This window comes from Hipposideros armiger, unplaced genomic scaffold (assembly GCF_001890085.2).
Source record: "Hipposideros armiger isolate ML-2016 unplaced genomic scaffold, ASM189008v1 scaffold_167, whole genome shotgun sequence".
Lineage (NCBI taxonomy): Eukaryota > Metazoa > Chordata > Mammalia > Chiroptera > Hipposideridae > Hipposideros > Hipposideros armiger.
The window spans coordinates 2,090,766-2,103,483 of record NW_017731517.1 but is presented as its reverse complement, the minus strand read 5'-3'; the positions used below and the strand labels follow the sequence as shown (position 1 = coordinate 2,103,483).

The following is a 12,718-nucleotide window of genomic DNA, read 5'->3' as shown; positions in this document are numbered from 1 at the left end:
AGGTGCAGTTAAATCAAGTCTGAGTCACAAATGCACCATCACTTCAGGGTTATCTGAAAAACAGGATAGGCTACCTGGACCCCTGCTGAAGTCACACGTTCACATATCTCACTCCCACCCTTGTAGCCTGTCACTCACCTACAGCCATTCCTCTTCCTCCTCTCAAGGGCCTCCAGCACCCAGGTGCCTTTCTTCCTCCTCCTCACCCAGTCCTTTCTCTTCCTCATTTTTCTCTCTAATCGTCTATGAGCCATCTCTTCCACCCTCCCCCCACCCTTGCCAACTGCCTAGGTTCCCTCACCCTACTTTCTTTGAGCCCACCTGGCAGAACCCCAACCCTGGATGAACCCAACTACGAGTCTTGTTGGCGCCCTTCATCCTCAACCTGCTGACCTCTGATGAGAAGTTGGAAATACTCTGACGCTATGGTAGCCTCTTAGGCTTCTGCCTCTACTAAGAAGACCATGCCTCAGGGAGCGACTGTCCCTTTGGCTTGGGCCCTGGAACAGGACAAGCAAGGTGGAGCCACCCCGGCTTGTGCACGCCTGCCGTCTGAGCAGGAGATCACGAGTTCAGGTGTGCTTTATTTAGCAGCAGCAGCTGACTCATACAGTGTTCACCCTCTCTGGGCCTCTGTCCTCTTAGAAGAAAGGGCACTAACATTTTCTGAGCACCTGCTAGTGCCAGGTCCTTTCACACACAGTATTAATTGTTTCAAAAATCCTATGTGGTGGTCATGATTTTTCACATTCTACAGACAAGGAAACTGAGGCTCAAAGAAATTAAGGAGCTTACCCAAAGTGATAATTTTAGTAAGTGACAGAGTTAGGATTCCAAACCAGGTCTCCTGACTTCACGGAAAACACGAATTCCTGCATCAAATGAGGTCTCTGGAGTAGCTGTTTGCCATCTCCACAGAAGATAATTACAGGTTTTATTCCCTAGCACTAGTTTGTCAGGAGAAAGAGATAGTCACCTCATCGTTTATAAACCAGAAGGAAACACTGTTTAATAGTGTGTTTGAGTGGGATCTGACACTGACAGCATAGAAAAAAACCCACCCTAATACTTACATCAATATGGATAATGAACCCTATGCATAATTAGCTATTCGGAATTACCCTTTTATCTTTTAAGATCAAAATACCATCCTGTCCTCTGACTCAGAATGGCTCTAAGATATTCTTGCTGAATTAATGTAATGTCATTTTGGAAACCTAATGCCATCCTCCCTCTAGCACTTGAAATTAATTTCTCATAAAATAGGTCTGCATTTCGCCATAGGCTTCTCTCTACACATTTTAGTCAAAAAGCTTTGAAGTAATTTTAATAGTGTATCTTGGGCAAATATAAAAGTAGCATTGATTTTTAATCTAAACAAAAGACAAAAGTGGGGGAGAAACTGGTTTTTCTTTCACTTTCATCTCCTAAAAGCAAGACTCCTAACATATCTCAAGGCACAGAATGAACAAGGAGGAAAAAGATGAAAAACTCAGGGGAGAGGAGAATACAAACGTATCCCCTTCTATATGCATAAACCCAGTCACACTGAGAGTATTAAGTGCTGGGATTCTGCAATTTGGGCCGTGTGTATTGTGAAGAATGACTAAGAGGAATTCATCACGTTATGCATAATATAGTTAAAAGAAAAATTGAGGAGCCGACCTCCAGATGAGCAAAATGGAAAGGTCTGGAATTTCTAATTAAAAGGGATTTAGTGTGTACTCAGTGTTGGACTGTGTTGATTGAAGACAAGCATTAATGAAACAGAGACCAAATTTTACTTTTTTTTTTTTAAGAAATTTTATTGGGGAACAGTGTGTTTTTCCAGGACCTATCAGCTCCAAGTCAAGTAGTTGTCTTCAATCTAGTTGCGGGGGGCACAGCCCACCATCTCATGGTGGAATCAAACCGGCAACCTTGTTAAAAGCACTCACTCCAACCAACTGAGCCACCTGGCCGCCCCTTTTGATTTTTAAAACTTGCTCAGGACAATCTATTTCATTTTTTTAAGTTGTTTGTTTGTTTGTTTGTTTTTTAATTTATTTTATGGAACCCGACAGCCAATTACAATATGGAAAACCTGTTTCATCCACATCATGGAGCCAATCAGCTCCTGTGTTTAATGTTGCTGAGATTCCCAACGCCAGGCTGCCTTCTTGCTTGCATAGATTTTTCCTGTTCCTTCTAATGACCTTTGCTTTCAACAGCTTCACCTTGGTTCATTTTACACCCAGCCAGGGGTCATCCTTGGTTTTCATCATCATCTACATCTCCTGTTAGTGTGCTAGGGCTCCCTCAGGCAGCCTCTATTCCAGGGGTCGGCAAACTTTTGAGACGGAAGAGCCAATTCTGTCCCTTACAACAATTTAAAAATTGTTCGAGAGCCATAAATATATTTTTACAAATAAGGGAAATTTAAAAATCTTTGAAAAATGTTATCAATGAAACTATGATACTTTTATTTTCATTTTCAATTTTACTTCAGAGCCACATGTGCATGCCCAAAGAGCCGCATGTGGTTTTCAAGCCACCATTTGCTGACCCCTGCTCTATTCAATCAGTCCCTGGGGCACAACTCAAAGAAATGGGCACTCACCCCACCTGGGCACTGAAACAGCCCATGGCGAGAGCTCAGGGCTGCCCATCTGGCACCAAGCGGAGGAGTTCCAAGTGTGAGCCACATCTAAACAGGCCCAGGAGCAGCCTCTAAACGCGAGGCAAGTCAGTGGAGAGGACATGATAGCAGTGGTTTAGTTAGCACTAGATATGGGGTCTTCTGAGCAACTGTGGGAGGCTTGCTCATTATTAATATTTTGTGTTATACCTATAATTATAAAGGTTTCTTTCTTAAAGAGTGGTAATGCTTGCATACCTGCCAGTTATTCATTTTAGTGGGAAACCGAGTCACAAAGGGGCAGGTGTCCACATGGTGGCAATTACGCTATAGCCTGAGTTTGACTGGTTTTAGAGAATAGAACAGCCCTTTTCTGTGGGCTGGGTCTGTTTGCTGCTTCTTTGTGTGCCGCCCTCACTAGAGTGGAAGCTCCTTAAAAACAAGAGCCAAGTATGTTTTGCTGTCATTACCTTAGTGGTTCCAGGCATATAGAGACACGTCATAAATGTTTGTTGAAAGAGAGGAAAGGAGGGAGGGAGGGAAGAAAGAACATCATCCAAACCTGGCAAATTTTTACGACAGATGAGCTTTGATTCCATGATGCAATACCTAGCCCTTGTTTCCACACTTCCGGTAGCCTTAATCATTTCCGGCACTGACCTCCCACCTGCCTTCCTCCCTATATTCCCTCTCTCTAGCATCTTCTTCAAACTCGAGCTGTTGAAATGTGCAGTCTGAGGAGTCAACTAGCTAATGAACAAATTAGTCCATGATGTCAGCAGAAAGCCAGGAGAACTTTCTGGTAATAAGGGCACTTTTGGGAGTCTTACGGAGACCATGGACACTTCTTATTTGCTGTCAGAGCCTTTAGTGACTCTCGCTTTGCCTGTTTCTGACTAGCCGAGGGGTCCATCCCAGTAACTATGACCTCTGTAATGTAGCAGGGCCCCGGTGCAGGGTGACCCCTTTGGGACTGAGAGCATCCCCCAGGGTATTCGATGTGGCTGCTCTTGTGCATTTTAGCATTTCCTTTAAGCTGAAGAGGAAAATACAGGAAGAAATAGGATAATATACAGAGGGTGCCAAAAAAATGTATACACATTTTAAGAAAGGAAAAAAACTATTAAAATTGTAATACTCAATATATACCAATAACAAAAGATGAATACAAGTCACGTGTGACTTCTGCAATTCCAAGAGGTGCTCAAAGTGGTTACCATCAGCATCCAGACCTTCTGATTACTGCGAACTACTGCTTGAGCAACATTGACCAAAGTGTCCACTTGTATACATTTTTTTGGCACTCCAGTAGTTCATTAAGTTAAAAATGGCAGAAGACTCAGCAGAGGAGTTCAGATTCTGGCCCTAATACAGATGTCGCAAAGAACCATTTTTGTCCCCATATTCCTTGTAGGGAAACTTCTCCCTGTGTTGAGATGTACCTGGGCAATGGAGATTGAGATGTAGAATTGCTAGACTGAATTAAGGTGTGTCCAGTCCTTTTTGTTTATGTTGTTGTTTTGTTTGTTTTAAAACCACTGTTAGAATTGATTTCTTTCCCTTAATCTTTGTGATCTCTTTTCCAAGGGTTTAGGTTGCATATGCCTAACTTTAGTCTACATGTCTTCATATTAATGTTGAGAGGAGTAAGAAAACCAATATTTATAGACTTTAACCATATGTGTTCTCATTTAATATTCAAAACAGCTCACTGAAGTCTGTGCCCTGAGTCTTGTTTCACAGATTAGGACTCTGAGACCTAAGAGGCTAAGACCTTTCCTTGCTCAAGGTCACAAGCTAATAAATGCAAATCTGGGTTTTGACCTCAGATTTCTCTGCTAGACCTGCAGACACTGTTCTAATTCTGTTTTTTCTCTTACAAAGTTTCCCGAATTTTAAATCGTATGACATTTGACTCTGCCCAGATCACCCGAGTAATGCATGCTCTTTCGCTTCACCGTTCTGAATTTCTAAATGTTTTATCTTTAGACATCTGTAGTCATATCTTTGATAACAAGGACTTTGGTATCATTTGCGATAGTTTTTAAGTGTTTATAATATTCAATAGCAAGGTCCCCAAAGATCTATCAAAATTGGACTTGACTAAAAAACTTGTAATACAAATAAGAAATGTGTGCATATGGCAGTGCACGGGCTGGAACAGAAGTGGTAAAGTTAAGAAAAATTATTCTGTATCAGGAAGAAGAGAAGTTCATCTTTTAAAGGTTAAAATGACTCAGTGTGAAAATACAGCACAACTAACATTTTATAATTGCTCAAATATTCTTTCCTCTTTGCGAGGTGATGGAGATGCTTCTTTCCTTTAAAAAGGTGCAAAATGAATTTTCCCAAAGTAAAGTCTAAATTAAAATCTCCTATTTTGAGCATATGGCTAAACTCATCTTTACCACTACTTGGTTGCCATCCAAACAAAACGAAAAAAGGCAAAAGGAGGCAAGCTTTTTAGTGCCACCTACCGTTAGAAAGTGTAATGGCCTGCTAAGTACAAAGAGGAATCACTGGCATAGAGCACCTCAGCTATGGATAGTGGGACCATAGGTAGGGTACAGACTGTTCCTGTTGACTTGGCATCCATCCAGTTTAGCATTTGTCCTGGCCCTTTTTCTTTTAAAACTCTGACCTGGACGACAAGTTACATGGCTATTACTGGCTCTTCCCATACATCATGTAAAATACTCAAGTTCGTCTTACCTCTCCCACCTAAAGGTACAGACACACTTCTTCAATCTGAGCCCGCCTCCCAGCTCCAATCTTTCTTTCCCGTCTTTACAACCAAGTTTCTTGGGAAGGTAACCCATACACCACTTCTATTGGGTTGTCAGAAAAGTCATGACACATTTTTGCAATGAAAAACATGGGAAAAAATACGTCATGACTTTTCTGACAACCCAATACGTCATTTCTTCTATTCCTTCCTCAACTCACAGTACCCTCCCTTTTGTCTTAACTACTCCTGAAAACCGCTAGTTACCTACCAACCATCAAATTGGTAGACACTTTTCTGTCTCTGCCTTAGTCCGTTTGGGCTCCTATAACGAAGTACCACAGACTGGGTGGCTTAGAAACAACAGACATTTATTTCTCACAGTTCTGGAGGCTGGAAGTCCAAGATCAGGGTGCCAGCATGGCTGGGGGCTTCCGGGTTGCAGACAGCCAGCTTCATGTTGTACACATCAGTAAAAGAGAATGACCTAGCTCTCTGGCCTCTTCTTATAAGGTCACTCATCCCACCTAGGGGCTCCACCCTCATGATGTCAGCACCTCCCAAAGGCCCCACTCCTCCTAATACTATCACATTGGGGGTTAGGTTTCAACATGTGAATTTGGGGGGACACGTTCAGAACTTCATACACTGCACTGTACCTCATTGCTCGTTCTCCCTTCCCGTCTCACCTCTTGTCTTCTCTGACACCTTCTCCTGTTTTCCTCCTGTGTTCTGGCTTCTTCTCAGCATCCTTCATCATTTCCTCTTCCTCTGTTTGCACCTAAATGCTCGTGCCTCTGTTTGTCTTTACTCTGCATGCTATCCCTAGGTAACCACACCCCATGAATTCTACTGCAATCAACTTGATAAAGATTCCCAAATTCATTCATTTATTCATTCTTCTTTTTTTTTCAAGAAATATTGCTGGAGCACCTATAAAGTGCCGGTCCTGCCCCAGGTCCTGGGCTGTATCTGTGAACAGAATGGAATGGGGGAAGTACCGACTCTATGTGGGTAGTAAGACATAAAACTATAAACAAAATCAATAAGCGAACTGGACAGTATGCTGGAGGGTGATGGTGACGCAGAATAGTGTGATGGAGGTTGGGGGCCGTGCAGATTTTGGTGGAATAAACAGGGAAGGCTTCACCGAGAAGGTAACATTTAGCCGACTGGAAGGAGGAGGAGTGAGTCGTGAAGAATCTGGAGGAAGAACAGAAGGAACAAACAGTGTAAGCATCCTGAGGCCAGACTGTCATATTCAAGGGATGGCAGAGAGGCCAGTACGGCTCTGGAACCAAGTGAAGGAGGGGCAGGGTAGTAGGGTGTGAGGTTGGAGAGTACAGGGCTCCAGGTAGCACAGGGCCTCTAGGGACTTTGGTTTCCCTGGAGTGAACTGAGAGCCATTGCAGGGTTTTAGGTTGAGAAATGCCATAGTCTGATTTACGTGTTAATGCGGTCACGGCCTTAGGTCAGGTTTCTGGGGAAGCAGATTCTGAACTCAGGTGTGTACAGGAGGTTTCCTGGGGACACCTGGGAGGGAGTGAAGGAAACAGAATTTTAGAGGAAGAAGTAGAACTGTGTTGCACTTGCAGCCGAGGCCAGGCAAGGTCTCTTCAGAGTTCTTCTAGTTGCCTCAGGGGAGAGAGATGTGCCCTTGAGCAATTCCCAGAAAGAGATTTAATGAGAAGTCGTCACAGTCATACTCTCCATCCTGGAGGGAGAACTGGCTGGTGCACAGCATCTCCTCAACCCACCCTGGCACTTCCCACACAGACCTAGTCCATTTAGGGAGCGTCAGCAAACACTCCCCCATCTTCCACGTGGTCCGTCCTGCTGCACCGTGTCTGCTTGTTTCAAGGTGCTAGTGACACTCATCATCTCCCCCCTCTGCTGGCCTCGGTAGATTTCCCTCACCCCCTGGGCAGTCCTTCTCCACACAGCGATGGAGCGTTCTGCTAACACAGAAGTCGGATCTTGGTACTCCTCTGCCCCAAACCAGCAACTGACTACTCTCCAATTCATTTCAGAGTAAAAGCCAAAATCCTTATCACAATTTATACCATATTCTTGCTCGAGACTCTGTCTCTAACCTCATTTTTTTCTGTTATTCTCCTCCTTGTCACCCTGCTCCTGTTAAACTAGCCTCCACTAACATTTTGTGGGACGATTGGCAGTATCTATTGTATTTTCCTGCTCTTCTTGGAGAAGCCCTGAACAATTAGGATACTCAAAATACAAGAGCTAAGATGCTTAAGACTGAGATGTTGAGTTCCAGCTGGTGGTGTAAAAGGTTGTCCTCAAAAGATTATCAGATAGCCACATTGCAGGCACTTAAATGAAAAGAATTCCATTATTGGCTATAAAAGATAGAGAAGTAATTATTTAAATAGCGCACTTTACCTGGAAAAGGATGCCAGCAGTCCTGAAACCCTTGAAAAAAAATGTCTGAGTGGTTTTAAAAGTTTCCTAACTATTAACCAAAAAGGTTGATAGTTGTGTAAGTGAGTAGGCAAGATGGCTTCCTTTAGGAAAAAAGTGAATGATTGAGAGCTACAGAGAAACATTAATGATAAAGAATTAGAAGAATTTAAAAAATAAAAACCTTTCTACTGAACTGCATACATAAAACCATACATACTATACATTTTAGGCTGTTTAAGAGATTTTCAAGGGCAATTTTGACTTCACTGGTTGGTAAGTAAGAATTGGACCCTGTACTGGAAAGAGGAAACCAGCAAGAACTGGCCCTCATGAGGAGATGAGCAGACCCTTGGAAGTGGCCATGAGGGGGCAAGGGCCTAAGGCAAGAGACGGCCTGTAGGGTAACTTTTGGTGAACACAGGGGGAACAATTATATCTTATATCTAGTTTAAAATCTTCCTTCCTTTATTGCATTTTCTTAGCCTAAATCCTTAATAAAGTCTGTTAATGTGACAGCCATGTTTTAGCTGTGATTTGGGGGATAAAGAGAGGTACTATGTCCATGTTTGGGGTGGAAGCAGATGGAGCAGAAGTGGCCTAAAGAAATCCTTACAGCTGAAGGGGTTGATGGAGAAAATTAGAGCAGCAGTCTGGAACAAAAGGTGACAAGTGACAGTAATGAACTTCTGCAAAAGCAAACACCCTTGGGACATTCGTAGATATTTAGGGAGGGGACTATAGTTTCTGGAGCTACACAGGTTAAGGGCACAGATTGCCTTTTGGAGGGTTAAAAGGAGGGTGCTCCTTCCTTCCAATCACCAGAAAAGTAGAGAATTGGGAAAATTCAGGATATGTGTACAAGAAGAAATAACTATGCTAAAGTGGTTAAATCTGAAGAGAAAGATTGGGGTGGACTGAAGGAGGATTCTAACATTATGTCTTGTTTACACATGTGTTACTTGAGTTTATTATGATAAGCAGACACTAGTTTTTTTAATTAAACATAAAATTCAGGGAGAAGGTCAATAACTATGAAAAATGATTATTAGATTCATCAGAAATAATATATTTATGTGAAATAAATGGGGGAGAGACTTGCCCTCTGGATTACAAAATATTATAAAACTACAATCATCAAAGTATTGTGCTGATATAAGGATGGATTAATGCAAAATATGGCTCAGAAACAAACACTATTATGTGTAAAAAGTTTAATCTACTAAGGTGACATCATAAAGTAACTTGGAAATAATGTCCAGGGATAATAGATAGCTATACGGAAAAAATAAATCTATTTAGGAGATCCTCACATCACACCATATTCCAAAATAAATTACAGATGGGTTGAAAAGTTAAATCAAACAAATAAGAGTATTGATCAGATCTGATGATCAGGAACATCCTAAAATACAGAAAAAAAATATATTGATGATTTAAATTCACAAAAATGTTAAATGTTTTTGTGTCCAAAAAGTCATAAAATTAAAAAGCAAGAAAATTGAGGAAAATATTTTCAACAAATACAAATGTAAAGGATTAATATCCTTAATATATAAAGAGCCTATACAAATGGATAAAAGGTAAAACACACAGATAATTTATTGTACAAAAGAAGAAATAGAAACAGCTAATAAAATATTCAATATCATTAATGAAAAGAATATTTTGTCCTTTAAATTAGGAATTTCTTTAAATGCTAGGGTAGGTAGGATGAAATAAAAGTTACTTGTTGAAGGCAGACATACACATTAATGCAATGCCAGAATGAACAAAGAGGCTTAAAATAATATTTAAAAAGGAAATCATCTAAAATTTGGCACAGAAGTGCCAAAATTCCTTATTATAGTGGAAAATTTGAAACACCCTATATGTCCAATAATAGGAGACCAGGTAAGAAAGTATAGTGTTGGGCCGGCAGAGTGGCGCGTTGGTTAAGACCTGGCTTGGGACGCCAGAAGGCCCCGATTCGGATCCCATATATGATGGCCAGTGACGCTGCCCTCTACAGCTAAGATGCTGAACAACAGCTTAACCTGGAGCTGGGCTGCCATGAGTCGCCGGCAACGGCGTAGGCTGCAGCCTCTGCTGCAGTGGATTGTCATGGGCCACCATGTGTAGCCAGCAGCCAGCGTGAGCGGCCAGCAGCCGCCCTGAGCGGCCGTCCAGAAGCCGACGACTGATCTGCCTCGCCCGGGAAGAGCACAATGATGGTGCCAACTTGGGCCAGTGAAGCAACGTCCTCCACAACTAGACTGAAGAACAAAAGGACAGCAACTTGTCTGTTCTCCCTCCCCTAATTCCCCAGCGCTGTTCCCATCCCCCAATTCCCCAATTTTTTTTAAAAAAATGGTATAGTGTGGACAAATGATTAAATGATTAAAAGTTATATTTTCTAAGATTACTAATTAAATGTGAAAATGCTTCTGTTGGGACGGCCGAGTGGCGCATTGGTTAAGAGTTGGCTTGGGATGCCAGCTCTGAGCAGCAGGGCCCCGGTTCGGATCCCACATGAGGGCCAGTGGCGATGCACCCTCTACAGCTAAGATGGTGAACAACAGCTCAACCTGGAGCTGGGCTGCCATGAGTCACCAGCAATGTCATAGGCTGCAGCCCTTGCTGCAGTGGGCTGTGATGAGCTACCGTGAGTGGCTGGCAGCCTGCGTGAGCAGCTGTCCAGTGGCTGGTGACCCATCTGCCTCACCCGGGAAGAGCGCAATGATAATACCAACATGGGCCAGTGAAGCGACATCCTCCACAACTAGACTGAAGAACAAAAGGACAGCAACTTGTCTGTTCCCCTTCCCCGATTCCCCGACACTGTTCCCTCCCCCAAGTCCCCAATAAAATCTTTAAAAATAAAAGAAAATGCTTCTGTTGTATGTTAGGTGAAAATAAATGGATATAAATTCATATGATTGCAAATATTTTTTTAAATAGGAAAAGTAATATATGATTTCATTTGGTGTGATTTAGTTGCTTTATATTCTCCTATATTTTCCAAATTCCTTTTTATAATCATGCATTACTTTTGTAATCAGAAACAAAACAAATTCCCCTCTCTCCCCCTTCCCCAGAGCTTTCAGGATACAATCCAAATTCCTTAGCACAGCATACGACCTTGATCTGGCCTCTACCTTTGTTCAGCTGTCACCATTCCCCAGCCCTAACTTCCCTAAGGTCATATCAAATTGCTTGCATTTCTCTAATTACCATGCCATCACTATCTCGAATTTGTTTTTATTATTTATTTTTGCCTGGGGTGCTCTTGAGTGCTCTTCTCACCCTCCAGCCTTAACTGGCCTCTGATTTCAAGGCACAGCCCCGTGCTTTCAAGGGGAAGCCTCTTCTGGGGCACCTTAGTGGGGGCGGAGGGCGACACCTCCTGCTTTCTGCTGCCATAACACTGTGGTTCCTTTCTCACAGCACTTATCACACTGAATTGCAATCGGGGTGACCAACCATCCTAGTTGGTCTCTCCGTAATTCTAATTCTTTGTTAACTTGTTCACATCTTAGACTCTGAGTACCTTGACTCTGCACACTGTATCATCTTCAGGTTTTGAAACTTTCTTCTTTCCACTGTACATATTGTGTCTCTTATGATCTTTATCCACCTTAGTCTTGAGTGTATTAGGGGATAGGAGATAAGCAAATGGAAGGGTCACTGGTCCTATGAACAAGTGATATACAAAGGTCTGACAATTAAGTTGGAGAACTTGTTGCAACAATGTTGCTAACCTTTTTTGATATCAGAGGGATTATTCATTATGAATTTGTACCAACTGGACAGTTAACCAAGTTTACTATTTGGAAGTGCTGAAAAGGCTGTGTGAAAGTTAGACAACCTGAACTTTTCACCAACAATTCATGGCTCTTGCATCACAACAATGCACCAGCTCACACGCCACTGTCTATGAGGGAGTTTTTAGCCAGTAAACAAATAACTGTATTGGAACACCCTCCCTACCCACCTGATCTGGCCCCCAATGACTTCTTTACCCAAAGATAAAGGAAATATTGAAAGGAAGACATTTGGATGACATTCAGGACATCAAGAGTAATATGACGACAGCTCTGATGGCCACTCCAGAAAGAGTTCTAAAGGGTGGACTAGGCGCTGGCATCAGTGCATAGCTTCCCAAGGGGAGCGCTTCAAAGGTGACCATAGTGACATTCAGCAGTGAGGTGTGTAGCACATTTTCTAAGATGAATTTGTGAAGCTAATTGTCGGAACTTGTAGATGGCTCCCCACATGGTGGGGTCTGAAGATGCTATAAACTTATTCACAATTTTTATTACAGGCCTGTCAGAGTGCCAATGACGTTTCCTCTATAGGTTAAAGCATTTTGGTAATTGAAAGGAAGATCTTGATTAGTTATTAAGATGGTTTTGTTTATTCCTCCCTTTAGTTCTCATTGTAACTTGGAACAGTTGTTTAAATATTGCTATTATCTGCCCCATTTCAATCCCACATTCCCAATCCTCCTACCCTGCACTACTTTTTATATTTTCTGTAACACTTACGATCCTCTCACTGCTAACGTGTATTTCTGTCGTGTATAGTTTGTCGTCCTGCCCTGCCCTCATCACCACAGGACGGGGATCTTTGTTTTGTTCGATTTATCCCAAGTACCTTCAAAAGTGCCTGGCACATAACAACTGCTCAATAAGTATTTGCTGAATTAATAGATCTGCCTAAATTAGAGACTACTACTCTTTATGGATTAACTCATTATAATTCTTTAGTCACAGAATGAAAATTTCAGGGTATCAGAACTTTTACTATGTTTCTTGAGGATAAAAAAACAGGACACAACCAATTATTACTTTTTTCTTTTTTTTTAAGATTTTTATTGGGGAATTGGGGAAAGGGGAACAGACAAGTTGCTGTCTTTTTGTTCTTCAGTCTAGTTGTGGAGGACGTTGCTTCACTAGCCCAAGTTGGCACCATCA

The 12,718-nt window shown here is 42.1% G+C and overlaps 1 long non-coding RNA gene across 1 annotated transcript in view; it reads left to right on the top strand.

Moving 5' to 3' along the window:
- Positions 1-6,905, top strand: part of LOC109387706 (uncharacterized) — a 49,571-nt gene extending 42,666 nt beyond the window's left edge. The window contains exon 3 of the long non-coding RNA XR_002125074.1: positions 6,259-6,905. This is a non-coding gene — a long non-coding RNA (uncharacterized LOC109387706). The remainder of the gene's footprint in view (positions 1-6,258) is intronic.
- The last annotated feature ends 5,813 nt before the right edge of the window (positions 6,906-12,718 follow it).